Source organism: Schistocerca cancellata, chromosome 5, assembly GCF_023864275.1.
Source record: "Schistocerca cancellata isolate TAMUIC-IGC-003103 chromosome 5, iqSchCanc2.1, whole genome shotgun sequence".
In the NCBI taxonomy this organism is placed as follows: Eukaryota; Metazoa; Arthropoda; class Insecta; order Orthoptera; family Acrididae; genus Schistocerca; species Schistocerca cancellata.
In genome coordinates, this window is record NC_064630.1 from 840,498,388 (window position 1) to 840,510,896 (window position 12,509).

At 55.0% G+C, this 12,509-nt stretch overlaps 13 non-coding genes across 13 annotated transcripts; all 13 read left to right on the top strand.

The window, feature by feature from the left end:
• The first annotated feature begins 187 nt into the window (after positions 1–187).
• Positions 188–307, top strand: LOC126189653 (5S ribosomal RNA). The gene has a single exon (XR_007538152.1). It is a non-coding gene; the product is annotated as a 5S ribosomal RNA (ribosomal RNA).
• Positions 308–1,163: 856 nt separating this feature from the next.
• Positions 1,164–1,282, top strand: LOC126189454 (5S ribosomal RNA). Its single transcript, XR_007537960.1, has one exon. It is a non-coding gene; the product is annotated as a 5S ribosomal RNA (ribosomal RNA).
• Positions 1,283–2,141: 859 nt separating this feature from the next.
• On the top strand, positions 2,142–2,260 carry LOC126189456 (5S ribosomal RNA). The gene has a single exon (XR_007537961.1). It is a non-coding gene; the product is annotated as a 5S ribosomal RNA (ribosomal RNA).
• Positions 2,261–3,118: 858 nt separating this feature from the next.
• LOC126189537 (5S ribosomal RNA) lies at positions 3,119–3,237 on the top strand. Its single transcript, XR_007538039.1, has one exon. It is a non-coding gene; the product is annotated as a 5S ribosomal RNA (ribosomal RNA).
• An 854-nt stretch (positions 3,238–4,091) lies between these two features.
• On the top strand, positions 4,092–4,210 carry LOC126189538 (5S ribosomal RNA). Its single transcript, XR_007538041.1, has one exon. It is a non-coding gene; the product is annotated as a 5S ribosomal RNA (ribosomal RNA).
• An 851-nt stretch (positions 4,211–5,061) lies between these two features.
• Positions 5,062–5,180, top strand: LOC126189669 (5S ribosomal RNA). Its single transcript, XR_007538168.1, has one exon. It is a non-coding gene; the product is annotated as a 5S ribosomal RNA (ribosomal RNA).
• Positions 5,181–6,044: 864 nt separating this feature from the next.
• Positions 6,045–6,163, top strand: LOC126189457 (5S ribosomal RNA). The gene has a single exon (XR_007537962.1). It is a non-coding gene; the product is annotated as a 5S ribosomal RNA (ribosomal RNA).
• An 858-nt stretch (positions 6,164–7,021) lies between these two features.
• LOC126189458 (5S ribosomal RNA) lies at positions 7,022–7,140 on the top strand. Its single transcript, XR_007537963.1, has one exon. It is a non-coding gene; the product is annotated as a 5S ribosomal RNA (ribosomal RNA).
• Positions 7,141–7,998: 858 nt separating this feature from the next.
• Positions 7,999–8,117, top strand: LOC126189539 (5S ribosomal RNA). Its single transcript, XR_007538042.1, has one exon. It is a non-coding gene; the product is annotated as a 5S ribosomal RNA (ribosomal RNA).
• An 854-nt stretch (positions 8,118–8,971) lies between these two features.
• On the top strand, positions 8,972–9,090 carry LOC126189540 (5S ribosomal RNA). The gene has a single exon (XR_007538043.1). It is a non-coding gene; the product is annotated as a 5S ribosomal RNA (ribosomal RNA).
• Positions 9,091–9,941: 851 nt separating this feature from the next.
• Positions 9,942–10,060, top strand: LOC126189671 (5S ribosomal RNA). The gene has a single exon (XR_007538170.1). It is a non-coding gene; the product is annotated as a 5S ribosomal RNA (ribosomal RNA).
• Positions 10,061–10,924: 864 nt separating this feature from the next.
• Positions 10,925–11,043, top strand: LOC126189459 (5S ribosomal RNA). The gene has a single exon (XR_007537964.1). It is a non-coding gene; the product is annotated as a 5S ribosomal RNA (ribosomal RNA).
• Positions 11,044–11,901: 858 nt separating this feature from the next.
• LOC126189541 (5S ribosomal RNA) lies at positions 11,902–12,020 on the top strand. The gene has a single exon (XR_007538044.1). It is a non-coding gene; the product is annotated as a 5S ribosomal RNA (ribosomal RNA).
• Positions 12,021–12,509: the final 489 nt, after the last annotated feature.

A 12,509-nucleotide genomic window follows, 5' to 3' on the forward strand; every position in this document is an offset into this window, starting at 1 on the left:
GCGGCGGTGCGCCCGCCAATTCGGCCGTCACTCTGCTGGGACGCCGGGCGCGCCTCCCCGCGCCGTCCTCGAGGAACTGGCGGTTGCGGAAGGAAGCGCTTTCGTCAAATGCGGCCGAAAACTAACATTTTGTGTGTTGGGAGAAAAGCCGAATGCGAATTCTGCCGTGCTCCTACATTAGATGAGCGCCAACGGCCATACCATGATGAATACACCGGTTCTCGTCCGATCACCAAAGTTAAGCATCATCGGGCCCGGCTAGTACTTGGATGGGTGACCGCCTGGGGAAACCCGGGTGCTGTTGGCTCCCTTCCCGTTTTTTTTTTGTTATGTCGCCAGCCCAATTTTCAAACTACGTTTCTGTTGTGACAAAGATGCTTCCTTAAGCCTTTTAAACTACTGTAATGGTACGAAAATGCAGTAATTAACTCAGTTTGAGGGAGAATGTGCTAACCAAGTTTGCCAAGAAGACTTTGAAAACGACAAAACAGTACGAATTGGCAGGTGATTTCTGAAATACGTCACCGCCTATTGTTGTGTAGGAATGTAGAGTTCCAAATTTGATTTGTAACCACGAATTTATTCCTTAGTCGTCTCGTCTCGTCTCGTCTCGTCCCGCAGACGTTTGTCGTGCTTGCGCTGTCATATGGACCACGACCCGAGCGGCAGCGAGCGGCAGTCGAGCAAAGTCGGGACAAGTCGGGACGGGGACAGGGACAGGGATAGGAATGGTGCGAATGCACTGCAAACTACGCAGACACCTGGTGTGAGGCGAGGCGAGCCGAGGCGAGGCGAGGCGAGGCGAAGCGAGGAAGCCCACATCGCTACCAGTGGGCCCTCCAGCACGACATTGCCACACCCCGCACAGGCCCTCCGCTGAACACCAGGGACAAGGTGCGTCCTCCGCTAGTGTCGAAGGCTGCACGCGCCCAGCGAATGACAGGGGGTGCAACGAGCAGCAGTGCGTCTCACACACGCGGCGGTGCGCCCGCCAATTCGGCCGTCACTCTGCTGGGACGCCGGGCGCGCCTCCCCGCGCCGTCCTCGAGGAACTGGCGGTTGCGGAAGGAAGCGCTTTCGTCAAATGCGGCCGAAAACTAACATTTTGTGTGTTGGGAGAAAAGCCGAACGCGAATTCTGCCGTGCTCCTACATTAGATGGGCGCCAACGGCCATACCATGATGTATACACCGGTTCTCGTCCGATCACCGAAGTTAAGCATCATCGGGCCCGGCTAGTACTTGGATGGGTGACCGCCTGGGAAACCCGGGTGCTGTTGGCTCCCTTCCCGTTTTTTTTTTTTTGTTATGTCGCCAGCCCAATTTTCAAACTACGTTTCTGTTGTGACAAAGATGCTTCCTTAAGCCTTTTAAAGTACTGTAATGGTACGAAAATGCAGTAATTAACTCAGTTTGAGGGAGAATGTGCTAACCAAGTTTGCCAAGAAGACTTTGAAAACGACAAAACAGTACGAATTGGCAGGTGATTTCTGAAATACGTCACCGCCTATTGTTGTGTAGGAATGTAGAGTTCCAAATTTGATTTGTAACCACGAATTTATTCCTTAGTCGTCTCGTCTCGTCTCGTCTCGTCCCGCAGACGTTTGTCGTGCTTGCGCTGTCATATGGACCACGACCCGAGCGGCAGCGAGCGGCAGTCGAGCAAAGTCGGGACAAGTCGGGACGGGGACAGGGACAGGGATAGGAATGGTGCGAATGCACTGCAAACTACGCAGACACCTGGTGTGAGGCGAGGCGAGCCGAGGCGAGGCGAGGCGAGGCGAAGCGAGGAAGCCCACATCGCTACCAGTGGGCCCTCCAGCACGACATTGCCACACCCCGCACAGGCCCTCCGCTGAACACCAGGGACAAGGTGCGTCCTCCGCTAGTGTCGAAGGCTGCACGCGCCCAGCGAATGACAGGGGGTGCAACGAGCCGCAGTGCGTCTCACACACGCGGCGGTGCGCCCGCCAATTCGGCCGTCACTCTGCTGGGACGCCGGGCGCGCCTCCCCGCGCCGTCCTCGAGGAACTGGCGGTTGCGGAAGGAAGCGCTTTCGTCAAATGCGGCCGAAAACTAACATTTTGTGTGTTGGGAGAAAAGCCGAACGCGAATTCTGCCGTGCTCCTACATTAGATGGGCGCCAACGGCCATACCATGATGTATACACCGGTTCTCGTCCGATCACCGAAGTTAAGCATCATCGGGCCCGGCTAGTACTTGGATGGGTGACCGCCTGGGAAACCCGGGTGCTGTTGGCTCCCTTCCCGTTTTTTTTTTTTGTTATGTCGCCAGCCCAATTTTCAAACTACGTTTCTGTTGTGACAAAGATGCTTCCTTAAGCCTTTTAAACTACTGTAATGGTACGAAAATGCAGTAATTAACTCAGTTTGAGGGAGAATGTGCTAACCAAGTTTGCCAAGAAGACTTTGAAAACGACAAAACAGTACGAATTGGCAGGTGATTTCTGAAATACGTCACCGCCTATTGTTGTGTAGGAATGTAGAGTTCCAAATTTGATTTGTAACCACGAATTTATTCCTTAGTCGTCTCGTCTCGTCTCGTCTCGTCCCGCAGACGTTTGTCGTGCTTGCGCTGTCATATGGACCACGACCCGAGCGGCAGCGAGCGGCAGTCGAGCAAAGTCGGGACAAGTCGGGACGGGGACAGGGACAGGGATAGGAATGGTGCGAATGCACTGCAAACTACGCAGACACCTGGTGTGAGGCGAGGCGAGCCGAGGCGAGGCGAGGCGAGGCGAAGCGAGGAAGCCCACATCGCTACCAGTGGGCCCTCCAGCACGACATTGCCACACCCCGCACAGGCCCTCCGCTGAACACCAGGGACAAGGTGCGTCCTCCGCTAGTGTCGAAGGCTGCACGCGCCCAGCGAATGACAGGGGGTGCAACGAGCAGCAGTGCGTCTCACACACGCGGCGGTGCGCCCGCCAATTCGGCCGTCACTCTGCTGGGACGCCGGGCGCGCCTCCCCGCGCCGTCCTCGAGGAACTGGCGGTTGCGGAAGGAAGCGCTTTCGTCAAATGCGGCCGAAAACTAACATTTTGTGTGTTGGGAGAAAAGCCGAACGCGAATTCTGCCGTGCTCCTACATTAGATGGGCGCCAACGGCCATACCATGATGTATACACCGGTTCTCGTCCGATCACCGAAGTTAAGCATCATCGGGCCCGGCTAGTACTTGGATGGGTGACCGCCTGGGAAACACGGGTGCTGTTGGCTCCCTTCCTGTTTTTTTTTTTTTGTAATGTCGCCAGCCCAATTTTCAAACTACCTTTCTGTTGTGACAAAGATGCTTCCTTAAGCCTTTTAAACTACTGTAATGGTACGAAAATGCAGTAATTAACTCAGTTTGAGGGAGAATGTGCTAACCAAGTTTGCCAAGAAGACTTTGAAAACGACAAAACAGTACGAATCGGCAGGTGATTTCTGAAATACGTCACCGCCTATTGTTGTGTAGGAGTGTAGAGTTCCAAATTTGATTTGTAACCACGAATTTATTCCTTAGTCGTCTCGTCTCGTCTCGTCTCGTCTCGTCCCGCAGACGTTTGTCGTGCTTGCGCTGTCATATGGACCACGACCCGAGCGGCAGCGAGCGGCAGTCGAGCAAAGTCGGGACAAGTCGGGACGGGGACAGGGACAGGGATAGGAATGGTGCGAATGCACTGCAAACTACGCAGACACCTGGTGTGAGGCGCGGCGTGGCGAGGCGAGGCGAGGCGAGGAAGCCCACATCGCTACCAGTGGGCCCTCCAGCACGACACTGCCACACCCCGCACAGGCCCTCTGCTGAACACCAGGGACAAGATGCGTCCTCCGCTAGTGTCGAAGGCTGCACGCGCCCAGCGAATGACAGGGGGTGCAACGAGCAGCAGTGCGTCTCACACACGCGGCGGTGCGCCCGCCAATTCGGCCGTCACTCTGCTGGGACGCCGGGCGCGCCTCCCCGCGCCGTCCTCGAGGAACTGGCGGTTGCGGAAGGAAGCGCTTTCGTCAAATGCGGCCGAAAACTAACATTTTGTGTGTTGGGAGAAAAGCCGAACGCGAATTCTGCCGTGCTCCTACATTAGATGGGCGCCAACGGCCATACCATGATGTATACACCGGTTCTCGTCCGATCACCGAAGTTAAGCATCATCGGGCCCGGCTAGTACTTGGATGGGTGACCGCCTGGGAAACACGGGTGCTGTTGGCTCCCTTCCTGTTTTTTTTTTTTTTTGTAATGTCGCCAGCCCAATTTTCAAACTACCTTTCTGTTGTGACAAAGATGCTTCCTTAAGCCTTTTAAACTACTGTAATGGTACGAAAATGCAGTAATTAACTCAGTTTGAGGGAGAATGTGCTAACCAAGTTTGCCAAGAAGACTTTGAAAACGACAAAACAGTACGAATCGGCAGGTGATTTCTGAAATACGTCACCGCCTATTGTTGTGTAGGAATGTAGAGTTCCAAATTTGATTTGTAACCACGAATTTATTCCTTAGTCGTCTCGTCTCGTCTCGTCTCGTCCCGCAGACGTTTGTCGTGCTTGCGCTGTCATATGGACCACGACCCGAGCGGCAGCGAGCGGCAGTCGAGCAAAGTCGGGACAAGTCGGGACAGGGACAGGGACAGGGATAGGAATGGTGCGAATGCACTGCAAACTACGCAGACACCTGGTGTGAGAAGAGGCGAGGCGAGGCGAGGCGAGGCGAGGAAGCCCACATCGCTATCAGTGGGCCCTCCAGCACGACACTGCCACACCCCGCACAGGCCCTCCGCTGAACACCAGGGACAAGATGCGTCCTCCGCTAGTGTCGAAGGCTACACGCGCCCAGCGAATGACAGGGGGTGCAACGAGCAGCAGTGCGTCTCACACACGCGGCGGTGCGCCCGCCAATTCGGCCGTCACTCTGCTGGGACGCCGGGCGCGCCTCCCCGCGCCGTCCTCGAGGAACTGGCGGTTGCGGAAGGAAGCGCTTTCGTCAAATGCGGCCGAAAACTAACATTTTGTGTGTTGGGAGAAAAGCCGAACGCGAATTCTGCCGTGCTCCTACATTAGATGAGCGCCAACGGCCATACCTCGATGAATACACCGGTTCTCGTCCGATCACCGAAGTTAAGCATTATCGGGCCCGGCTATTACTTGGATGGGTGACCGCCTGGGAAACCCGGGTGCTGTTGGCTCCCTTCCTGTTTTTTTTTTTTTGTAATGTCGCCAGCCCAATTTTCAAACTACCTTTCTGTTGTGACAAAGATGCTTCCTTAAGCCTTTTAAACTACTGTAATGGTACGAAAATGCAGTAATTAACTCAGTTTGAGAGAGAATGTGCTAACCAAGTTTGCCAAGAAGACTTTGAAAACGACAAAACAGTACGAATCGGCAGGTGATTTCTGAAATACGTCACCGCCTATTGTTGTGTAGCAGTGTAGAGTTCCAAATTTGATTTGTAACCACGAATTTATTCCTTAGTCGTCTCGTCTCGTCTCGTCTCGTCTCGTCCCGCAGACGTTTGTCGTGCTTGCGCTGTCATATGGACCACGACCCGAGCGGCAGCGAGCGGCAGTCGAGCAAAGTCGGGACAAGTCGGGACGGGGACAGGGACAGGGATAGGAATGGTGCGAATGCACTGCAAACTACGCAGACACCTGGTGTGAGGCGAGGCGAGCCGAGGCGAGGCGAGGCGAGGCGAAGCGAGGAAGCCCACATCGCTACCAGTGGGCCCTCCAGCACGACATTGCCACACCCCGCACAGGCCCTCCGCTGAACACCAGGGACAAGGTGCGTCCTCCGCTAGTGTCGAAGGCTGCACGCGCCCAGCGAATGACAGGGGGTGCAACGAGCCGCAGTGCGTCTCACACACGCGGCGGTGCGCCCGCCAATTCGGCCGTCACTCTGCTGGGACGCCGGGCGCGCCTCCCCGCGCCGTCCTCGAGGAACTGGCGGTTGCGGAAGGAAGCGCTTTCGTCAAATGCGGCCGAAAACTAACATTTTGTGTGTTGGGAGAAAAGCCGAACGCGAATTCTGCCGTGCTCCTACATTAGATGGGCGCCAACGGCCATACCATGATGTATACACCGGTTCTCGTCCGATCACCGAAGTTAAGCATCATCGGGCCCGGCTAGTACTTGGATGGGTGACCGCCTGGGAAACCCGGGTGCTGTTGGCTCCCTTCCCGTTTTTTTTTTTTGTTATGTCGCCAGCCCAATTTTCAAACTACGTTACTGTTGTGACAAAGATGCTTCCTTAAGCCTTTTAAACTACTGTAATGGTACGAAAATGCAGTAATTAACTCAGTTTGAGGGAGAATGTGCTAACCAAGTTTGCCAAGAAGACTTTGAAAACGACAAAACAGTTCGAATTGGCAGGTGATTTCTGAAATACGTCACCGCCTATTGTTGTGTAGGAATGTAGAGTTCCAAATTTGATTTGTAACCACGAATTTATTCCTTAGTCGTCTCGTCTCGTCTCGTCTCGTCCCGCAGACGTTTGTCGTGCTTGCGCTGTCATATGGACCACGACCCGAGCGGCAGCGAGCGGCAGTCGAGCAAAGTCGGGACAAGTCGGGACGGGGACAGGGACAGGGATAGGAATGGTGCGAATGCACTGCAAACTACGCAGACACCTGGTGTGAGGCGAGGCGAGCCGAGGCGAGGCGAGGCGAGGCGAAGCGAGGAAGCCCACATCGCTACCAGTGGGCCCTCCAGCACGACATTGCCACACCCCGCACAGGCCCTCCGCTGAACACCAGGGACAAGGTGCGTCCTCCGCTAGTGTCGAAGGCTGCACGCGCCCAGCGAATGACAGGGGGTGCAACGAGCCGCAGTGCGTCTCACACACGCGGCGGTGCGCCCGCCAATTCGGCCGTCACTCTGCTGGGACGCCGGGCGCGCCTCCCCGCGCCGTCCTCGAGGAACTGGCGGTTGCGGAAGGAAGCGCTTTCGTCAAATGCGGCCGAAAACTAACATTTTGTGTGTTGGGAGAAAAGCCGAACGCGAATTCTGCCGTGCTCCTACATTAGATGGGCGCCAACGGCCATACCATGATGTATACACCGGTTCTCGTCCGATCACCGAAGTTAAGCATCATCGGGCCCGGCTAGTACTTGGATGGGTGACCGCCTGGGAAACCCGGGTGCTGTTGGCTCCCTTCCCGTTTTTTTTTTTTGTTATGTCGCCAGCCCAATTTTCAAACTACGTTTCTGTTGTGACAAAGATGCTTCCTTAAGCCTTTTAAACTACTGTAATGGTACGAAAATGCAGTAATTAACTCAGTTTGAGGGAGAATGTGCTAACCAAGTTTGCCAAGAAGACTTTGAAAACGACAAAACAGTACGAATTGGCAGGTGATTTCTGAAATACGTCACCGCCTATTATTGTGTAGGAATGTAGAGTTCCAAATTTGATTTGTAACCACGAATTTATTCCTTAGTCGTCTCGTCTCGTCTCGTCTCGTCCCGCAGACGTTTGTCGTGCTTGCGCTGTCATATGGACCACGACCCGAGCGGCAGCGAGCGGCAGTCGAGCAAAGTCGGGACAAGTCGGGACGGGGACAGGGACAGGGATAGGAATGGTGCGAATGCACTGCAAACTACGCAGACACCTGGTGTGAGGCGAGGCGAGCCGAGGCGAGGCGAGGCGAGGCGAAGCGAGGAAGCCCACATCGCTACCAGTGGGCCCTCCAGCACGACATTGCCACACCCCGCACAGGCCCTCCGCTGAACACCAGGGACAAGGTGCGTCCTCCGCTAGTGTCGAAGGCTGCACGCGCCCAGCGAATGACAGGGGGTGCAACGAGCAGCAGTGCGTCTCACACACGCGGCGGTGCGCCCGCCAATTCGGCCGTCACTCTGCTGGGACGCCGGGCGCGCCTCCCCGCGCCGTCCTCGAGGAACTGGCGGTTGCGGAAGGAAGCGCTTTCGTCAAATGCGGCCGAAAACTAACATTTTGTGTGTTGGGAGAAAAGCCGAACGCGAATTCTGCCGTGCTCCTACATTAGATGGGCGCCAACGGCCATACCATGATGTATACACCGGTTCTCGTCCGATCACCGAAGTTAAGCATCATCGGGCCCGGCTAGTACTTGGATGGGTGACCGCCTGGGAAACACGGGTGCTGTTGGCTCCCTTCCTGTTTTTTTTTTTTTGTAATGTCGCCAGCCCAATTTTCAAACTACCTTTCTGTTGTGACAAAGATGCTTCCTTAAGCCTTTTAAACTACTGTAATGGTACGAAAATGCAGTAATTAACTCAGTTTGAGGGAGAATGTGCTAACCAAGTTTGCCAAGAAGACTTTGAAAACGACAAAACAGTACGAATCGGCAGGTGATTTCTGAAATACGTCACCGCCTATTGTTGTGTAGGAGTGTAGAGTTCCAAATTTGATTTGTAACCACGAATTTATTCCTTAGTCGTCTCGTCTCGTCTCGTCTCGTCTCGTCCCGCAGACGTTTGTCGTGCTTGCGCTGTCATATGGACCACGACCCGAGCGGCAGCGAGCGGCAGTCGAGCAAAGTCGGGACAAGTCGGGACGGGGACAGGGACAGGGATAGGAATGGTGCGAATGCACTGCAAACTACGCAGACACCTGGTGTGAGGCGCGGCGTGGCGAGGCGAGGCGAGGCGAGGAAGCCCACATCGCTACCAGTGGGCCCTCCAGCACGACACTGCCACACCCCGCACAGGCCCTCTGCTGAACACCAGGGACAAGATGCGTCCTCCGCTAGTGTCGAAGGCTGCACGCGCCCAGCGAATGACAGGGGGTGCAACGAGCAGCAGTGCGTCTCACACACGCGGCGGTGCGCCCGCCAATTCGGCCGTCACTCTGCTGGGACGCCGGGCGCGCCTCCCCGCGCCGTCCTCGAGGAACTGGCGGTTGCGGAAGGAAGCGCTTTCGTCAAATGCGGCCGAAAACTAACATTTTGTGTGTTGGGAGAAAAGCCGAACGCGAATTCTGCCGTGCTCCTACATTAGATGGGCGCCAACGGCCATACCATGATGTATACACCGGTTCTCGTCCGATCACCGAAGTTAAGCATCATCGGGCCCGGCTAGTACTTGGATGGGTGACCGCCTGGGAAACACGGGTGCTGTTGGCTCCCTTCCTGTTTTTTTTTTTTTTTGTAATGTCGCCAGCCCAATTTTCAAACTACCTTTCTGTTGTGACAAAGATGCTTCCTTAAGCCTTTTAAACTACTGTAATGGTACGAAAATGCAGTAATTAACTCAGTTTGAGGGAGAATGTGCTAACCAAGTTTGCCAAGAAGACTTTGAAAACGACAAAACAGTACGAATCGGCAGGTGATTTCTGAAATACGTCACCGCCTATTGTTGTGTAGGAATGTAGAGTTCCAAATTTGATTTGTAACCACGAATTTATTCCTTAGTCGTCTCGTCTCGTCTCGTCTCGTCCCGCAGACGTTTGTCGTGCTTGCGCTGTCATATGGACCACGACCCGAGCGGCAGCGAGCGGCAGTCGAGCAAAGTCGGGACAAGTCGGGACAGGGACAGGGACAGGGATAGGAATGGTGCGAATGCACTGCAAACTACGCAGACACCTGGTGTGAGAAGAGGCGAGGCGAGGCGAGGCGAGGCGAGGAAGCCCACATCGCTATCAGTGGGCCCTCCAGCACGACACTGCCACACCCCGCACAGGCCCTCCGCTGAACACCAGGGACAAGATGCGTCCTCCGCTAGTGTCGAAGGCTACACGCGCCCAGCGAATGACAGGGGGTGCAACGAGCAGCAGTGCGTCTCACACACGCGGCGGTGCGCCCGCCAATTCGGCCGTCACTCTGCTGGGACGCCGGGCGCGCCTCCCCGCGCCGTCCTCGAGGAACTGGCGGTTGCGGAAGGAAGCGCTTTCGTCAAATGCGGCCGAAAACTAACATTTTGTGTGTTGGGAGAAAAGCCGAACGCGAATTCTGCCGTGCTCCTACATTAGATGAGCGCCAACGGCCATACCTCGATGAATACACCGGTTCTCGTCCGATCACCGAAGTTAAGCATTATCGGGCCCGGCTATTACTTGGATGGGTGACCGCCTGGGAAACCCGGGTGCTGTTGGCTCCCTTCCTGTTTTTTTTTTTTTGTAATGTCGCCAGCCCAATTTTCAAACTACCTTTCTGTTGTGACAAAGATGCTTCCTTAAGCCTTTTAAACTACTGTAATGGTACGAAAATGCAGTAATTAACTCAGTTTGAGAGAGAATGTGCTAACCAAGTTTGCCAAGAAGACTTTGAAAACGACAAAACAGTACGAATCGGCAGGTGATTTCTGAAATACGTCACCGCCTATTGTTGTGTAGCAGTGTAGAGTTCCAAATTTGATTTGTAACCACGAATTTATTCCTTAGTCGTCTCGTCTCGTCTCGTCTCGTCTCGTCCCGCAGACGTTTGTCGTGCTTGCGCTGTCATATGGACCACGACCCGAGCGGCAGCGAGCGGCAGTCGAGCAAAGTCGGGACAAGTCGGGACGGGGACAGGGACAGGGATAGGAATGGTGCGAATGCACTGCAAACTACGCAGACACCTGGTGTGAGGCGAGGCGAGCCGAGGCGAGGCGAGGCGAGGCGAAGCGAGGAAGCCCACATCGCTACCAGTGGGCCCTCCAGCACGACATTGCCACACCCCGCACAGGCCCTCCGCTGAACACCAGGGACAAGGTGCGTCCTCCGCTAGTGTCGAAGGCTGCACGCGCCCAGCGAATGACAGGGGGTGCAACGAGCCGCAGTGCGTCTCACACACGCGGCGGTGCGCCCGCCAATTCGGCCGTCACTCTGCTGGGACGCCGGGCGCGCCTCCCCGCGCCGTCCTCGAGGAACTGGCGGTTGCGGAAGGAAGCGCTTTCGTCAAATGCGGCCGAAAACTAACATTTTGTGTGTTGGGAGAAAAGCCGAACGCGAATTCTGCCGTGCTCCTACATTAGATGGGCGCCAACGGCCATACCATGATGTATACACCGGTTCTCGTCCGATCACCGAAGTTAAGCATCATCGGGCCCGGCTAGTACTTGGATGGGTGACCGCCTGGGAAACCCGGGTGCTGTTGGCTCCCTTCCCGTTTTTTTTTTTTGTTATGTCGCCAGCCCAATTTTCAAACTACGTTTCTGTTGTGACAAAGATGCTTCCTTAAGCCTTTTAAACTACTGTAATGGTACGAAAATGCAGTAATTAACTCAGTTTGAGGGAGAATGTGCTAACCAAGTTTGCCAAGAAGACTTTGAAAACGACAAAACAGTTCGAATTGGCAGGTGATTTCTGAAATACGTCACCGCCTATTGTTGTGTAGGAATGTAGAGTTCCAAATTTGATTTGTAACCACGAATTTATTCCTTAGTCGTCTCGTCTCGTCTCGTCTCGTCCCGCAGACGTTTGTCGTGCTTGCGCTGTCATATGGACCACGACCCGAGCGGCAGCGAGCGGCAGTCGAGCAAAGTCGGGACAAGTCGGGACGGGGACAGGGACAGGGATAGGAATGGTGCGAATGCACTGCAAACTACGCAGACACCTGGTGTGAGGCGAGGCGAGCCGAGGCGAGGCGAGGCGAGGCGAAGCGAGGAAGCCCACATCGCTACCAGTGGGCCCTCCAGCACGACATTGCCACACCCCGCACAGGCCCTCCGCTGAACACCAGGGACAAGGTGCGTCCTCCGCTAGTGTCGAAGGCTGCACGCGCCCAGCGAATGACAGGGGGTGCAACGAGCAGCAGTGCGTCTCACACACGCGGCGGTGCGCCCGCCAATTCGGCCGTCACTCTGCTGGGACGCCGGGCGCGCCTCCCCGCGCCGTCCTCGAGGAACTGGCGGTTGCGGAAGGAAGCGCTTTCGTCAAATGCGGCCGAAAACTAACATTTTGTGTGTTGGGAGAAAAGCCGAACGCGAATTCTGCCGTGCTCCTACATTAGATGGGCGCCAACGGCCATACCATGATGTATACACCGGTTCTCGTCCGATCACCGAAGTTAAGCATCATCGGGCCCGGCTAGTACTTGGATGGGTGACCGCCTGGGAAACACGGGTGCTGTTGGCTCCCTTCCTGTTTTTTTTTTTTTATAATGTCGCCAGCCCAATTTTCAAACTACCTTTCTGTTGTGACAAAGATGCTTCCTTAAGCCTTTTAAACTACTGTAATGGTACGAAAATGCAGTAATTAACTCAGTTTGAGGGAGAATGTGCTAACCAAGTTTGCCAAGAAGACTTTGAAAACGACAAAACAGTACGAATCGGCAGGTGATTTCTGAAATACGTCACCGCCTATTGTTGTGTAGGAGTGTAGAGTTCCAAATTTGATTTGTAACCACGAATTTATTCCTTAGTCGTCTCGTCTCGTCTCGTCTCGTCCCGCAGACGTTTGTCGTGCTTGCGCTGTCATATGGACCACGACCCGAGCGGCAGCGAGCGGCAGTCGAGCAAAGTCGGGACAAGTCGGGACGGGGACAGGGACAGGGATAGGAATGGTGCGAATGCACTGCAAACTACGCAGACACCTGGTGTGAGAAGAGGCGAGGCGAGGCGAGGC